This window comes from Terrapene carolina, unplaced genomic scaffold (genome assembly GCF_002925995.2).
Source record: "Terrapene carolina triunguis isolate 2854851 unplaced genomic scaffold, T_m_triunguis-2.0 Scaffold95, whole genome shotgun sequence".
Taxonomy (NCBI): domain Eukaryota; kingdom Metazoa; phylum Chordata; order Testudines; family Emydidae; genus Terrapene; species Terrapene triunguis.
In genome coordinates, this window is record NW_020664446.1 from 43,106,503 (window position 1) to 43,118,911 (window position 12,409).

Below are 12,409 nucleotides of genomic sequence, written 5' to 3' on the forward strand. Positions count from 1 at the left end.
ATGCATCTGCAGTGGAAGGATTTAATTCTTGCTAAATGTCTTAAAATCAATTTACAAAGTGCGGGGAATATTTTCAGCATACCATGGTGGGAGATAGGCATGCAGCACTCATCATTATTTAATGAAGTTTCATTTGGTTCTGTTTGTTACGGTAAATAAAACTACATAAATAAACTACATTAAAAGAATGTTACAGTAAAACACTCAAAAATTAGGGAATACCAGAAGTGAGGTTGCCCATGCAACCTTAAGTCAGCTGCTTTATGTGGATGCATTCTTATGCAATCTTGCATTAAATGGCCACATACTTTTATTTATTTTTTCCTTTAGGACCCCATCTCATTAGTACACAAAAAAAGGCAATGCTTATTGAATGGGTAGCTATTAATATTTCTTTTTATCCTCACCATTTAGTGTGTGGCTACATGCTTTAATTACTGTATACCATTCAAAACCTGTGTATGGGCTTTTTTATGGCACTCATCATTGCATCTGAGTGATTCACAAACATTAATGAATTTCTTTATAATACACAGATCAGATGGGGTGGCATTATTCCCATTTAATAGATGGGGAACTGAGAGATTAAGGCCTATGTTGTCAAATACGTCCACTAATTTTGCTGCCCAAATTTAGATGCTTAAAATCTGATTTTTCAGAGTAGTTGGTATTTTTATAGTACTTCAGATGTTCAAAGCATAGCTCGCATTAACTTCATTTGCAGTTGTGAGAGTTCAACATTTTTGCAAATGAGGCCCCCAATGTCTCAATCAAGTTGGGCACTCAGATAGGGAGGAACACACAAGTGGCCACCTGTGGAAATTTTTTATTTTAGTGACCTGCCCAGCATTCCATTGGAACTCTGGCAGATGCAGATAAAATCCAGTTCTCAAAAGTGGCATTCAACTGTCTTAACCATGAAACCATCCTTCCTCCTCTTGCAATTCCATGCCTCATTTACTAAACACTTTCCCACTATGACAACAAATGTGGTCAGGGGTCCTACAGACAACAGCCTAATTCACTACTCAACCCTGATTCATTTCTTGAACTCCATCTACCTTGTGCACTAAATGAGGCAGGGTTTGGTCAAAGTTGGGTGGATTTTCAAAGGTCTCCTGGCACCATAGCAATCCTCCTGTCACACCTCAAATCATGGAGGAACTAGAGTTTCTCAATTAAAAGGCTGTAAGAATTTTTTTAACATGGGCAAAGCAACATATTTCTCCCCAACCTCATTCTCTAAAATGGCTGAACCATTTGTTAAAAACCCAGCCTGAGGGCTTGGCTACACTTGCAAGTTAGAGCGCATTAAAGCAGCCCTGGGCGCCCTAGCTCACTACCTGTCCACACTGGCAAGGCACGTAGAGCGCTCTGACTCCAGGGCTAGAGCGCTCCTGGTACTCCACCTCGGCGAGAAGATTAACACTTGGTGCGCATTGGCTGAAACACCCAGGCGTCGGTGTGAACAAGGTGTTGCATTACTGCGCTCTGATCAGCTTCCGGAAACGTCCCATAATCCCCTTAAATCAAGTGGCCACTCTTGTCATTGTTTTGGAATCGCTGCAGGAATGTGGATATGCCCTTTGAAAGCTCCGTTTCTGACAGCCGGCATGCTTATCTGCTCCGAGACAAAGCAACCATTCACTGTGGAATGCTGTGTGTGAGAGAGAGAGGCGGGGGGGGGGAGAAGGAGGGGGTCTGTTGCTGTCTGAACTTACAAGACAGCATGCGGACATGCTCTCAGCCCCCCAAAAACCCACTCTCTCTCCTCCCACATACACACAACGCACTCCCTGTCACACTCCACCCCATCCCCCTCATTTGAAAAGCACGTTGCAGCCACTTGCATGCTGGGATAGCTACCACAATGCACTGCTCTCTGTGGCTGTTTCAAGAGCTGCTAATGTGGCCACGCCAGTGCGCTTGCAGCTGTCAGTGTGGACAGATTGCAGCGCTTTCCCTACTGCGCTCTACGAAGGCCGGTTTAACTCAAAGCGCTCTACATCTGCAAGTGTAGCGATCCCCTGAGGTAGACACCAGCATGGAAAATTGCAGCCCCAGTGATTAAGTTTGGCAGTTATAAGTAATCAAAAGCAGGGTGTTAGGGTGGAAGGCAAGCTGAACTACCTGTAGTTCACTGTCTGTTCACTGTTCACAGTAGTTCACTGTCGGTTCTGCCTATAATAACTACAGGGAGCTGGATCATCCCTTGTGAATGTGTACATAGTTAAATTTGGAAGGATTAGATGTTTATCGGTGAATGTTGGCAAACGTTGATTTCAACATACACACGCAAACCAATGAAAAATATTTCTATCCATAATTTACAGATAGGCAAAGTAAGAAATATGCTGCTGAGAACACAGTTTCATTTAAGGATATTTATCTTGTATATTTTGACATGTGATATTGACAATTTGTCTTTTAACAGTTATACAGCTATAACCTTTTGAATCTCAACGTCTACTGTCACTTCATAATTTTTATCTTACCCCCCCATAATTTCCAGCAATTGTGAAAATTTAAATTGATAAAAATAAGTTATAAATAAGCATCGATTTTTATCCACTGAAATTATATTTAAAAAAAACTCTCTAATTCTGCCAAGGCTATATTTAGTGTTCCTCCTTTCCATGTGGCAGAGAGTGAGAGCCACCTCTGTAACACTCCTTCTTGCTGTGTCTTATGTGAATGGAGGTCCATTAAGTTCAGGAGGTAGAACTGAGCTGGGAGAAACAGGGAGAAACAGGGAACAGGCTGTACTCCACAAAACCACCCCTCTTTGTTCTGCTCCTGCTTTTTCAGCTGGAACTCTGGGAGGCAAATTATATGGGTCAGAGGTGTATTAACACCCTCCTCTGGGTCGCCTTCACAGCTGCTACTGGGCAGCCACAGGAGCCAACCTCCATGGAGCTGGGAGGAAGTCCCGCATCTCTTGCCCTAAAGGGAATGATTACCAGTTTTTCTGCCCCTCTGGCTTCCTCCTGCAGAAGTTTTCCATGGGAAGAGACAATCTAGGCTAGGCTTAAGGAGCAAAGAAAATAAAATCTAGCTCCCTCCTTGCTTCTTCCTGTTTTGTGGAAACAATAAACAAGTTTCCCAGGTAAATGTTATGACGACTCTGGAATCAGCCATTTTACTTAAACAGTATAAAAGCCTTTTAGCTACAGATACAGCGTCAGCTATTAGTCAAGTAATTGCTACATTTTAATTTTGTAAAGATAGCTGTCCACCTTAATGCCTAATTCTGATCCCAGTTACTCCACAGTAAGTCCTGTGCCACTCTACTGAAGTATATGAGGAATTTGGCTGCAGCACCTGATGCTTCTGCTGATGAAGACATATGTACAGAATTTCTCTTATATGCATTCACAGCAAAGGAACAAGAAAAAAGGAAAAGGTTAAGTTGAAAAGGATTGTGGTGACATGAAGTGAGGCACTGTGGGAAATCTATTCTATGGCTGTAGATAAGGGCATTTCTGAGTTCCAGAGCATGATGAAGGCACAACACAGAACTCTCTTCCCACTCAAATCTTTTTATTTTTTAACACCCACATTTTTCAGCCTGCTTTCAGTTTTTATGCCCTAAAACGGGCAACCTGATCTTTTCCAATTTTACATGTGTAATTTCAAGGTCCTACATTGTCATGACCAAACTTGCTGAGGGGGGCTGCATGTGAAACCCCAGACATCTTGAATTGAGGCGAGGGCACTGCTTTGTGACATGTGTTGTTCACTCATTGCAGGAGCTAAACTTGTTGCCTCAACAGCTCTTGCAATCCCTGACAGATTGGGAGTGAAGGACAAAACTATAACCGGGAATAACAACATAATATAGTGTGCTTCTGTGATCAGGATCTTAACAGCCTTTGATATCACTGCATCACAAAGACACATTCAAAATCCATTTGAGAGCACTGAAATCCAGGTATAGTTCTTCTGTTTATTCCAAGAGAGTGACTATATGAAAAGGCCCACCTGTCCAATACTAGTCTAGATGTTCTAAATTGCTCATCTTTAACAGCCATCAGGAAATCAAGGACACTTTCTTTGAGAATCTAAATTGAATTCTAGCTACACTTATGTCACATTTAAGAAAGAAAAACACCAGTCAACAGTGGTCTAAAATACCCCCGGTTTGTCCTTATCCACCATGCTGCTGATTTTCTTTTCTGAATGTGTTTATTAATAGGTATAGTAACGAAAACTAAGGGAGAATAAACTAATAACCTTGTTTTATTATTTATTTTATTAATAGACATACTAAGAATTCAAGATACACGTGACCTCATTATGAATTCCTAAATAATTACCAATTTTGAATCAAGTGCTGTTATGTTATGGGAACTAATAAAATTGCCATTTGATCTAAAATCTAATTACTGGATAAATATTTGCTCTAAAATGTCAGTAGTGGGACTACCAAATGAAAAATAAAAAACCCCCACAACAATGCTATTTTATGATGTCATTAGCTGATTTCCCCCTCCCCCCCCGCCCCCTTTTTAATTCTGTGGCTGAATTTAACACTCTGGCAGCAAAGGATGAATTGCATTAGGGATATCATGGTAATGGATGCAATACTGTGATAAACACTATGCCAGGCTTCAGGAAACAGCCATACACTGCCACACAACTGTGCCAATGCACCTCAATCCTGAACTTTAGCAGTGCTGCGCAACGGTTTGCAATTTTATTTCACAACATTTTAACAGAATTTCCCCTTGGTAACTGTTCTGTGTTTTCAGGCCCAGTGACTGTTCAATAAACTTTTGCTTTTTACAAAATAATGATGAAAGCAAGTTCTCCGACAAGATGGAACAAGTATTACATAAGCTACTTTACAAATTATGTTGACCAAAAGAGGACATGAGATAGCATACTGCAATAAAAACCAAAATGAAACTGCCAAACTTATTTAATTTGTCACAAGCCAGTCTTAAACTCAGCACTTTATCTTATAACATTGAATAATCTCACTAACACATCCTTTTTAGTTCTTATAATTGTCATTCAAATGGCTATCAAGTATCTAACTAGCTCAAACTCACACTAAATTAATCTCTCTTCCATTGTTTTTGAAGGACAAAATCCTGCTTCTTTCTAAGTCAATGACAAAACTGCAATAGGAGGAGGATTTGGCCCATCAGAAATGTTGTGGTTGCATTCAGCATCTGTGTTAAAAGATCAAAGCACATTGGTAGAGCTGTGGATATGAAAAAGTACTCGACTACAAAGTAATGAGAGAAATTATTACATTATATATGTTCTCTCATTGTGCAATTAAATCATTTTCCTAACTCCCTCGTCCCTCACTGTGTCTAATTTTCCATCCTCTCCCTTTACCTGATCATTATTTTTCCTAATAGTCCCACAACTGTCACACACTTCTGTGCAACTGTTCCTTGCACTTCTCCCCAACTGCTGTTTCCCAACTGTCAAGGAACCGTTGGATTACAACACTCTTTCCTTCTTATTCTAAAGATTTTTTTTTTTATGAGCTTCAGGTCAGGGCTGAGATACCTTAACAGAACCTTGTGAGAACCTGAACATGAAAGAGGTGTTAGGTCAGGATTGAGGTGCATTGGCCAAATGGAGTAAAGAAAGCTTAAACATATGTACCATGCCTGGCTCTAGCTAATGATGTTACCTCTCAACAGCATGATCACTAAAACAAATCAACCTGATTTGCATGCGTGTGCACATATGTTTGTGGGACCAAAGCTTCAGTTATGAAAGTAACGAGGAGTCCGGTGGCACCTTAAAGACTAACAGATTCATTTGGGCATAAGCTTTCGTGGGTAAAAACCCACTTCTTCAGATGCATGGAGTGAAAATTACAACATGCATCTGAAGAAGTGTGTTTTTTACCCACGAAAGCTTATGCCCAAATAAATCTGTTAGTCTTTAAGATGCCACCGGACTCCTTGTTGTTTTTGTGGATACAGACTAACACGGCTACATCTCTGACACTTAGTAGTTATGAAATAGGACTTCCCTTTATTTCATCCAGTCCCAATCAAAGTATGCTAATTTAAGTGAGCTCTGAGTTTCTGTTTCTCAAGCTGTTTTGCCAGCATGAGTTGAGTTTATAGGACTCTTACTCCTGACTGACATAAGTTTCACTGACCAAAGTGCCAGTGTGGACAGCGCTGTCAGTGGGAGATGCTCTCATGCCGACATAGCTACAGCCACTCATTGGGGTGGTTTAATTATGCCGACGAGAGAGCTCTCTCCTGTTGGCATGGAGTGGCTATATGGAAGACCTTTACAGTGGCGCAGCTGCCGCGGTACAGCTGTGCTGCTGTAAGGTATGTAGTGTAGACATAGCCTTAGACTACACTGCAGTCTACAAAATTTGTGCTGAAACCCGTAGGCTCCTAAACTTGCACAGTATCTATATTTTTCAGGGTAAAAGTTCCCTTGACACCTAAGTTTCTGCCTTTGAGCATCCACAATGTTACCTCACTCTAGGCCTTTGGACACCTATCTTCCACCTAAGCACCAGAGCAGTCTACAGGCCCAGGGAAGATAGACATTCATCTGCCTAACTTACATGCAGGACTCAATTCGGTAGGTGTGCTCAGAAGCTGCCTGCCAGATTTGGTCCCATTTAAAATGTACTGGTAGTGGCTGCCACCACCATTATAATTTTTATTCCAGTGGTTAAAGTGGGGAAGGGGACAAGTTCAAAATGTATCTTGAATGGGGGGGAGGGGATTTTGTAGTGGATTCTACAACAGACAAGAAACCTGTTAAAATTTAACAGAAAGGGAAGTTATTTTCCTTTTTATAGGCACCAGTAAGAAAAAAAAGTTGTTGCATGTACAGGAAGGGGGCTTGGAAAACTAGGACAACTAAAACCATTATTTGTCTGAAAAAATGTTTACCTACTACTGCTTCACATAACACCTAAGATTACCATATCTAAAAGTGATTCAAAAATATTGTTTTCATTTTGCTTAATTTGTGTACTTAGTAATATATTGTTTGTTTTTATCCTATTACTGAATTATGTCCCCTTTTTGTTTAGGTATGCTTTTCACACAGCAGCAACAACAGTGATAGAAACTTGTAAACAAATAAGATTATAAATCCACACAAATCAGCAGTGGTATACAGAGGCAGATATAGTAACTGCAATTATTTCTAACTCAAATTTTAAAACTAACTGGATTTCAAGTTGTGTGCCGTGTTTTAGCTGTGTCAATCCCAGGATATTAGAGAGGAAAGGTGGGTAAGGTAATATCTTTTATTGGACCAACTTCTGTTGGTAAGACAGACAAGCTTCTAAGCATACACAGAGCTCTTCTTCAGGTTTGGGAAACATACTCAGTATCACAGCTAAATTCAAGATCTGAACAGATTGTTTAGCTTAAGTAGTTACTACACATTTCAAGGGACTATTCAGGGTGAATCACCTTGAACAGGACACTTCACCCTGAATAGTCCCTTGAAATATGTGCAGTTATGTGCAGTACATTTCACAGACCTGTGTATGATCAAAAGCTTGTCTCCGGCTGTCTACACTACGGACCTTGCAGTGGAGAGAGCTCTCCTGCCAGCATAATTAAACCACCCCCCCATAAGCGATGTTAGCTATGTCAGCAGGAGAGCCTCTCTTGCCAACATAGAGCTGTCGACACCAGCACTTTTGGCGGTGAAACTTATGTCCGTCAGGGGGCGGGGGGTGTTTTTATTGGACAGAAGTTCGTCCAATAAAAGATATTACCTCACCCACTTTGTCTCTGGATTTAAAGTTAACAGTATCCCTTTAAACAGGCCCTAAAGGAAGGCCACTGGCCAAAAATGAGAGTAATCATAAGAAAATATGGAGTTAGTAGAAGCTTCAGCACAAGAGTAACTGAGATAACTGTGAATGTTTGAGATGTTTTTAAGTTGGTGGCAGGCAAATTTCTGTCCCCAATGATGGAGATGAAGTGAAATGTGGGAGTTGAAGAGTTGTAGAAGAGAGATAGGCGTTGATGAATATGGCTGACCAGAGGGTAGATAATCAGCAGCCAGCTGATTATCAGCAGCCCCCTTTCCCCAGGTGAGTTTGTAGGAGGCTGGCAGCAGTTTACAGCACCAGCGTGCCTAATGGCACGTGACATGCTAATATAGACATTAGCCAAGAGAGAGCAGCCGCCGCAGCTCTGCCACAAAGGGAAACTGAGTCTGTACTGGGGGGGCAGGTCACTTTCAGCCCACGCGGGCGCCCCACACGCTGCCCTGGTGGAAAGGGCAGCCCAGGGCGGGCGGCTCCGAACGTGCCTGTGCACAAGACATGTTTCCGTTAGCTACCCCGCGCTCAGCCCCCGCAGGGTCCGAGCACAGCGCAGGCGGAGACCCAGTGGTGCGGGGCGGGCGGCGCTCTAGCCCAGCGAACGAGAACAGGCTCTGCCGTCTCCCCGCAGCAGTGTCGGGCTGCGATTGTGTTGTTTTCCCCGCGGTAGCCTCTGCGACGCTTGTCTATTTAAGGGGCCGGGCTTCTAGTCCAACAGCAGCCTTTTGTAAAATCTGAACCCGCCTTTTTTTTCAAATGCAAACTGCCAAGGCCCCTTCCCCGGCACCTCCTGCGCGTCTCGGCTGTCTGCGCTCTTTGCCAGACAACAGACCCGCCCCCCAACGCATGGTGCGCGCGCTTATTGGCCGAGCCAGAGATTAAAGCACCGGCGCGCACCGCAGGAGAACTAGGGGGGCGTGAAGTGATTGGCCGAAGGGCTAGAGACTCGGACATGCGAAGGACATCTTCTCTGACGTGGGTGGTGAAAGTCGCGCGCCGACTAGGGCATAAGGGGGCCTTGGGTACGAGGCGCGCTCCGAACGGCTCGGGGCTATACAAGCGACCCACTGGAGCGCGCGCGCCAGAGGAGAGGGGGCTGTTAAAGGGCGCGCGCCCGCCGGAGGGAAGGGATCTTCCCGCGCAAACCCCAAAGATCGAGTCTCAGGTGCCGGTCGGCTGCCAGCCCCGCCCCCAAAGCACGGCTCCGGGGGGGGGCTGTAGGCTTAGCTCGATGGAGGCTGCCATTAACCGGGCTCCGACCGAAAGGGCGTCCCGGAAAGGGAAGCGGAGGGGGAGTGCCCTCGCCTCGCCCCACTCCCCCGGGGAGAGTCACACAGGGAGGGAGAGAGAGCGCACACCCCCTCCGGACCGCGCCGCTGGGAATCGCTCCTGGCGCCGCACAGCGCAGCCTACAGAGCACCGGCTCCGCATCCCCGGGGTCCGATCACCACCCTGCGCCCAGACCTCCCACAGCTGGGACCCGCCTCGGCCCTCCGTGCCCCCGGCCAGGCCTTTCCCTGGGGTCAGCCCGCGCCTAGCGCCGGCCCGCCCCCATCCCTCGGAGGATTCCTTCACCCCGGGCTAGCGGGTTGGGGCAGCCGCCCTGCCTCAGCCGCGAGTGGAGAGCCTGGGTAGACGGAGCGTCCGATCGGTCGCTTTCCTCGCCCTGCCCCCCCCAATGCTCCGCACCCGCCGGGCCTCTCTCCTCACCTGCCCGGAGGTCGCCGCCGCCTTCCCCGCCTCGGGAGGTTCCTGCTGCCGCTGACTCCCCGGGGCTGCTCTCGCCTGCCGCTAGCTTTCTCTTGTATTGTATGTTTCAATGGCGGCGGCAGCTCTGGAGGGGGACGGAGGGGGGGGGCTCCTTCTTCTCCACATACCGCCTCTAGGAGGAGTCACTGCAGCTTGCCTGCAACAGCCCCTGCCGCCCGCACACAGCGCGCTGCCTCTCCCTGGCCAGGCCCGCTGGCTCCTGTCTTCCAAAACCGACCCGCTGATGATGAAAGGGCTCCCCGGCCTTGGCTGCGGGGGTGCCGTGGGTCAGTGCATAAATAAAAGCAGGCTTTCCTGAGTGCAGGGACAGTCTGGGCTGCCGGGGGAGGGGGAGGGGGACAGAGAGAGTTGGCGCCATTGTGAGGTTTAGGGGTCCTTTAAATGACATATTTGGTGGGACATTAAATAATATCCAGGGCTGGTTCATAGCACCCAGATCCAGGGTTTGGTGCCCCTATTGGTATTAAGGGAGCCACTCATCCCAAAATGTGGGGGAGAGTGATCTGCTAGCCAGTAGAATATTTTGGGCATTGTGTGAGGTCAGTATGCAGTATTGTCAACCCTAAATGTTCAAATATCACAAAATCGGCTTTAAAATCATGAGGGTTTTTAAAAATAACATCTTTGGGGTTCTTTTTATTTGTCATATGGTGTTGGAAGTGTTTAGGAATTAGTATTTTCAAGCTTGTTGCCATAACCACAAAAGCTACAGACTTGCCTTTTTTCAAAATGAAAGCTGAGCTCTTCAGTCACACCAATTGAGGAGTTGGGGTTTTGAAAAAGCAACAAATATTGTGAGACCTGTGATGCAGTCACAAGAGTTGGCAACATTGCTTAACCATAATACAATACACACCTTTTGTAAATAAACAAGAAGAGTCATAAAATACTATTTTGAGACAAGAAAATAGGAAACGATTTCAAATGTTGTTATAACTGCTCTAGATTAACATCAGGCAGGTTCTATGCAGTGACAATGGAAAAAGGGGAGGGGGGGAACTGGAACAGAAAAATAAATCTAGGTCTCCTATGTAGCACCAAAAACTTCTGTCATTAGGCTGAGCCATTTTATTTGTATCAATAAATAATTTTCTTTACCTTATTTTGTTTATATACATATTTTTGTATTTTGGATTATGTACAAACTATAGATGCAGTGTATGCTATCACAAAATGCCATTCAAATGGATTATATAAAACAAATCATGCTGGATTGCAGTTATAATTATTAGTGTTTGTCTTTGCATGAATACGGAGTCACCAAATACTTATAGTATTTCCATATATAAGTTTTAAAGGAGCATAATTGGGGATAATTGAACAAATTATTTTTGAGTTAAAGGGCTGTGGAAACTCAATACTTTTCTCACCTCAAGAAACTGCTTGTTCTGTCATGGCGTTCTTCATGAGAACAAGGGCACAGGACAGGTTTTATTGAGTTTGAGAAATTGTCATTAAATTTTCAATTGCTTAATTAATGTGTGAACAGCAGTGTGAATATTTAAAGCATCATATAAGAAGTAATGGTGAAATTATGATCCTATTGAAGTAAATAACACTCCCATTAACTTCAGTAGGGCCAGAATTTCACCCAAAGAGTTATCTCCTATGTGTGAATTGGGGATAGCAGAGATTACAGTCTGTGTTAGGCATTTATGAATGTTACATATCTAGAAGCTGTTTCCAAGCTCCTCTGGCATCAACTAACAAATGTTACAGCAGAAACCTGGAATAAAATAATATAATATTTGCAAGTGTCTTTTGAGAAGACCTGGCAACCTCTATGGGAAGCCTGGTTCTGCCCTTTCTATAAGAAGGGATAATGCAAGCCCTAGCATAGTATAGGAATCTGGGGAGGGTATGAAATTGAAGAGCTTTACAGTGTGCTCCTGGTATTATTGAACTTGTCCTAGGTGTGGAAATCTTAATTGAGAATTCCTTGCCTTTTTAGTGTTTAAATTATCAACTACCACACTGTAGTAAGTTTAGATTTTTGTAGGTAGAACACATTCTCATCCTTAAATGTGCATTAACAAAGTTACAGGTATTACATTTCTGGAAGGCATTCAGATACTACAGTGATGAGGATGGTATAAAAACATGAATAGAATAGAGTGACGAGAAAAGTTACTAGTGGATAAAGAATGTATTTTCACTGAGTTAAAAGCAAACTGCATTTCATTATACATCAGCAATAGGAAAATGACATTTGATGGCTTATTAGTATTATTTGGTGATGGATTGCTCTAGGCAATGATCCTGGAGTCTTGGCATATATTTTCATTTGCTATTATGCAGAGTGTTATCAAGCATCCAGGGTTTTCATGACACAACAGCTATAGTACAAGGAAGAGAGGCAGACAAAAACATAACATTTGGCTCTCCACCCAAACAAATGTTCCTTGTCAGTTATCTCTATTTTAGGGAAAGATGGTATTACTGTTTAGCAATCTTATAAGATTAAAATTTACAAATTTTGGATAATAGAAATTTATTCACACAAATGGAGTCTGTCCCTGTTTATTTCTACAAAGACCATCTGCCAGTTGACTTCCTACTACAAAACAGATTTGTTTCTTTGTAAAAATAAATAACATCTATTGAAGGGGGGTTTATGAATTGCTGATTGCCTAACTCCTAAGCTATTGGAGTCATAGTGTTTGTATATGGCACACTTACTGGTGAATAGAAATTGTTACTCCTAAAGAATTGTAATGACTATTTCATAACTTCAGAATCTTATTAACAGTATTAAAATTACTTCATTATTATGAGGTGTTTTTTTTTTCTTTTAAAATCCAATAAATTTTTTTGTAGACTTTAAAATAGTAGTTGAAGATTTTTCAATTA

The 12,409-nt window shown here is 43.3% G+C and overlaps 1 protein-coding gene across 3 annotated transcripts in view; it reads right to left on the bottom strand.

Moving 5' to 3' along the window:
• LOC112105376 (core histone macro-H2A.2) overlaps positions 1-9,640 on the bottom strand; it is a 37,245-nt gene extending 27,605 nt beyond the window's left edge. The window contains exon 1 of one of the 3 annotated variants that reach the window (XM_024198145.2): positions 9,500-9,640. The gene's annotated coding sequence lies outside the window, so the exon portion shown is untranslated. Of the gene's footprint in view, positions 1-2,960; positions 2,984-5,054; positions 5,076-9,499 lie in introns of those variants that run through there. The other 2 variants (XM_024198147.2, XM_024198146.3) reach the window with 2 other exon arrangements.
• Between the last annotated feature and the right edge of the window lie 2,769 nt (positions 9,641-12,409).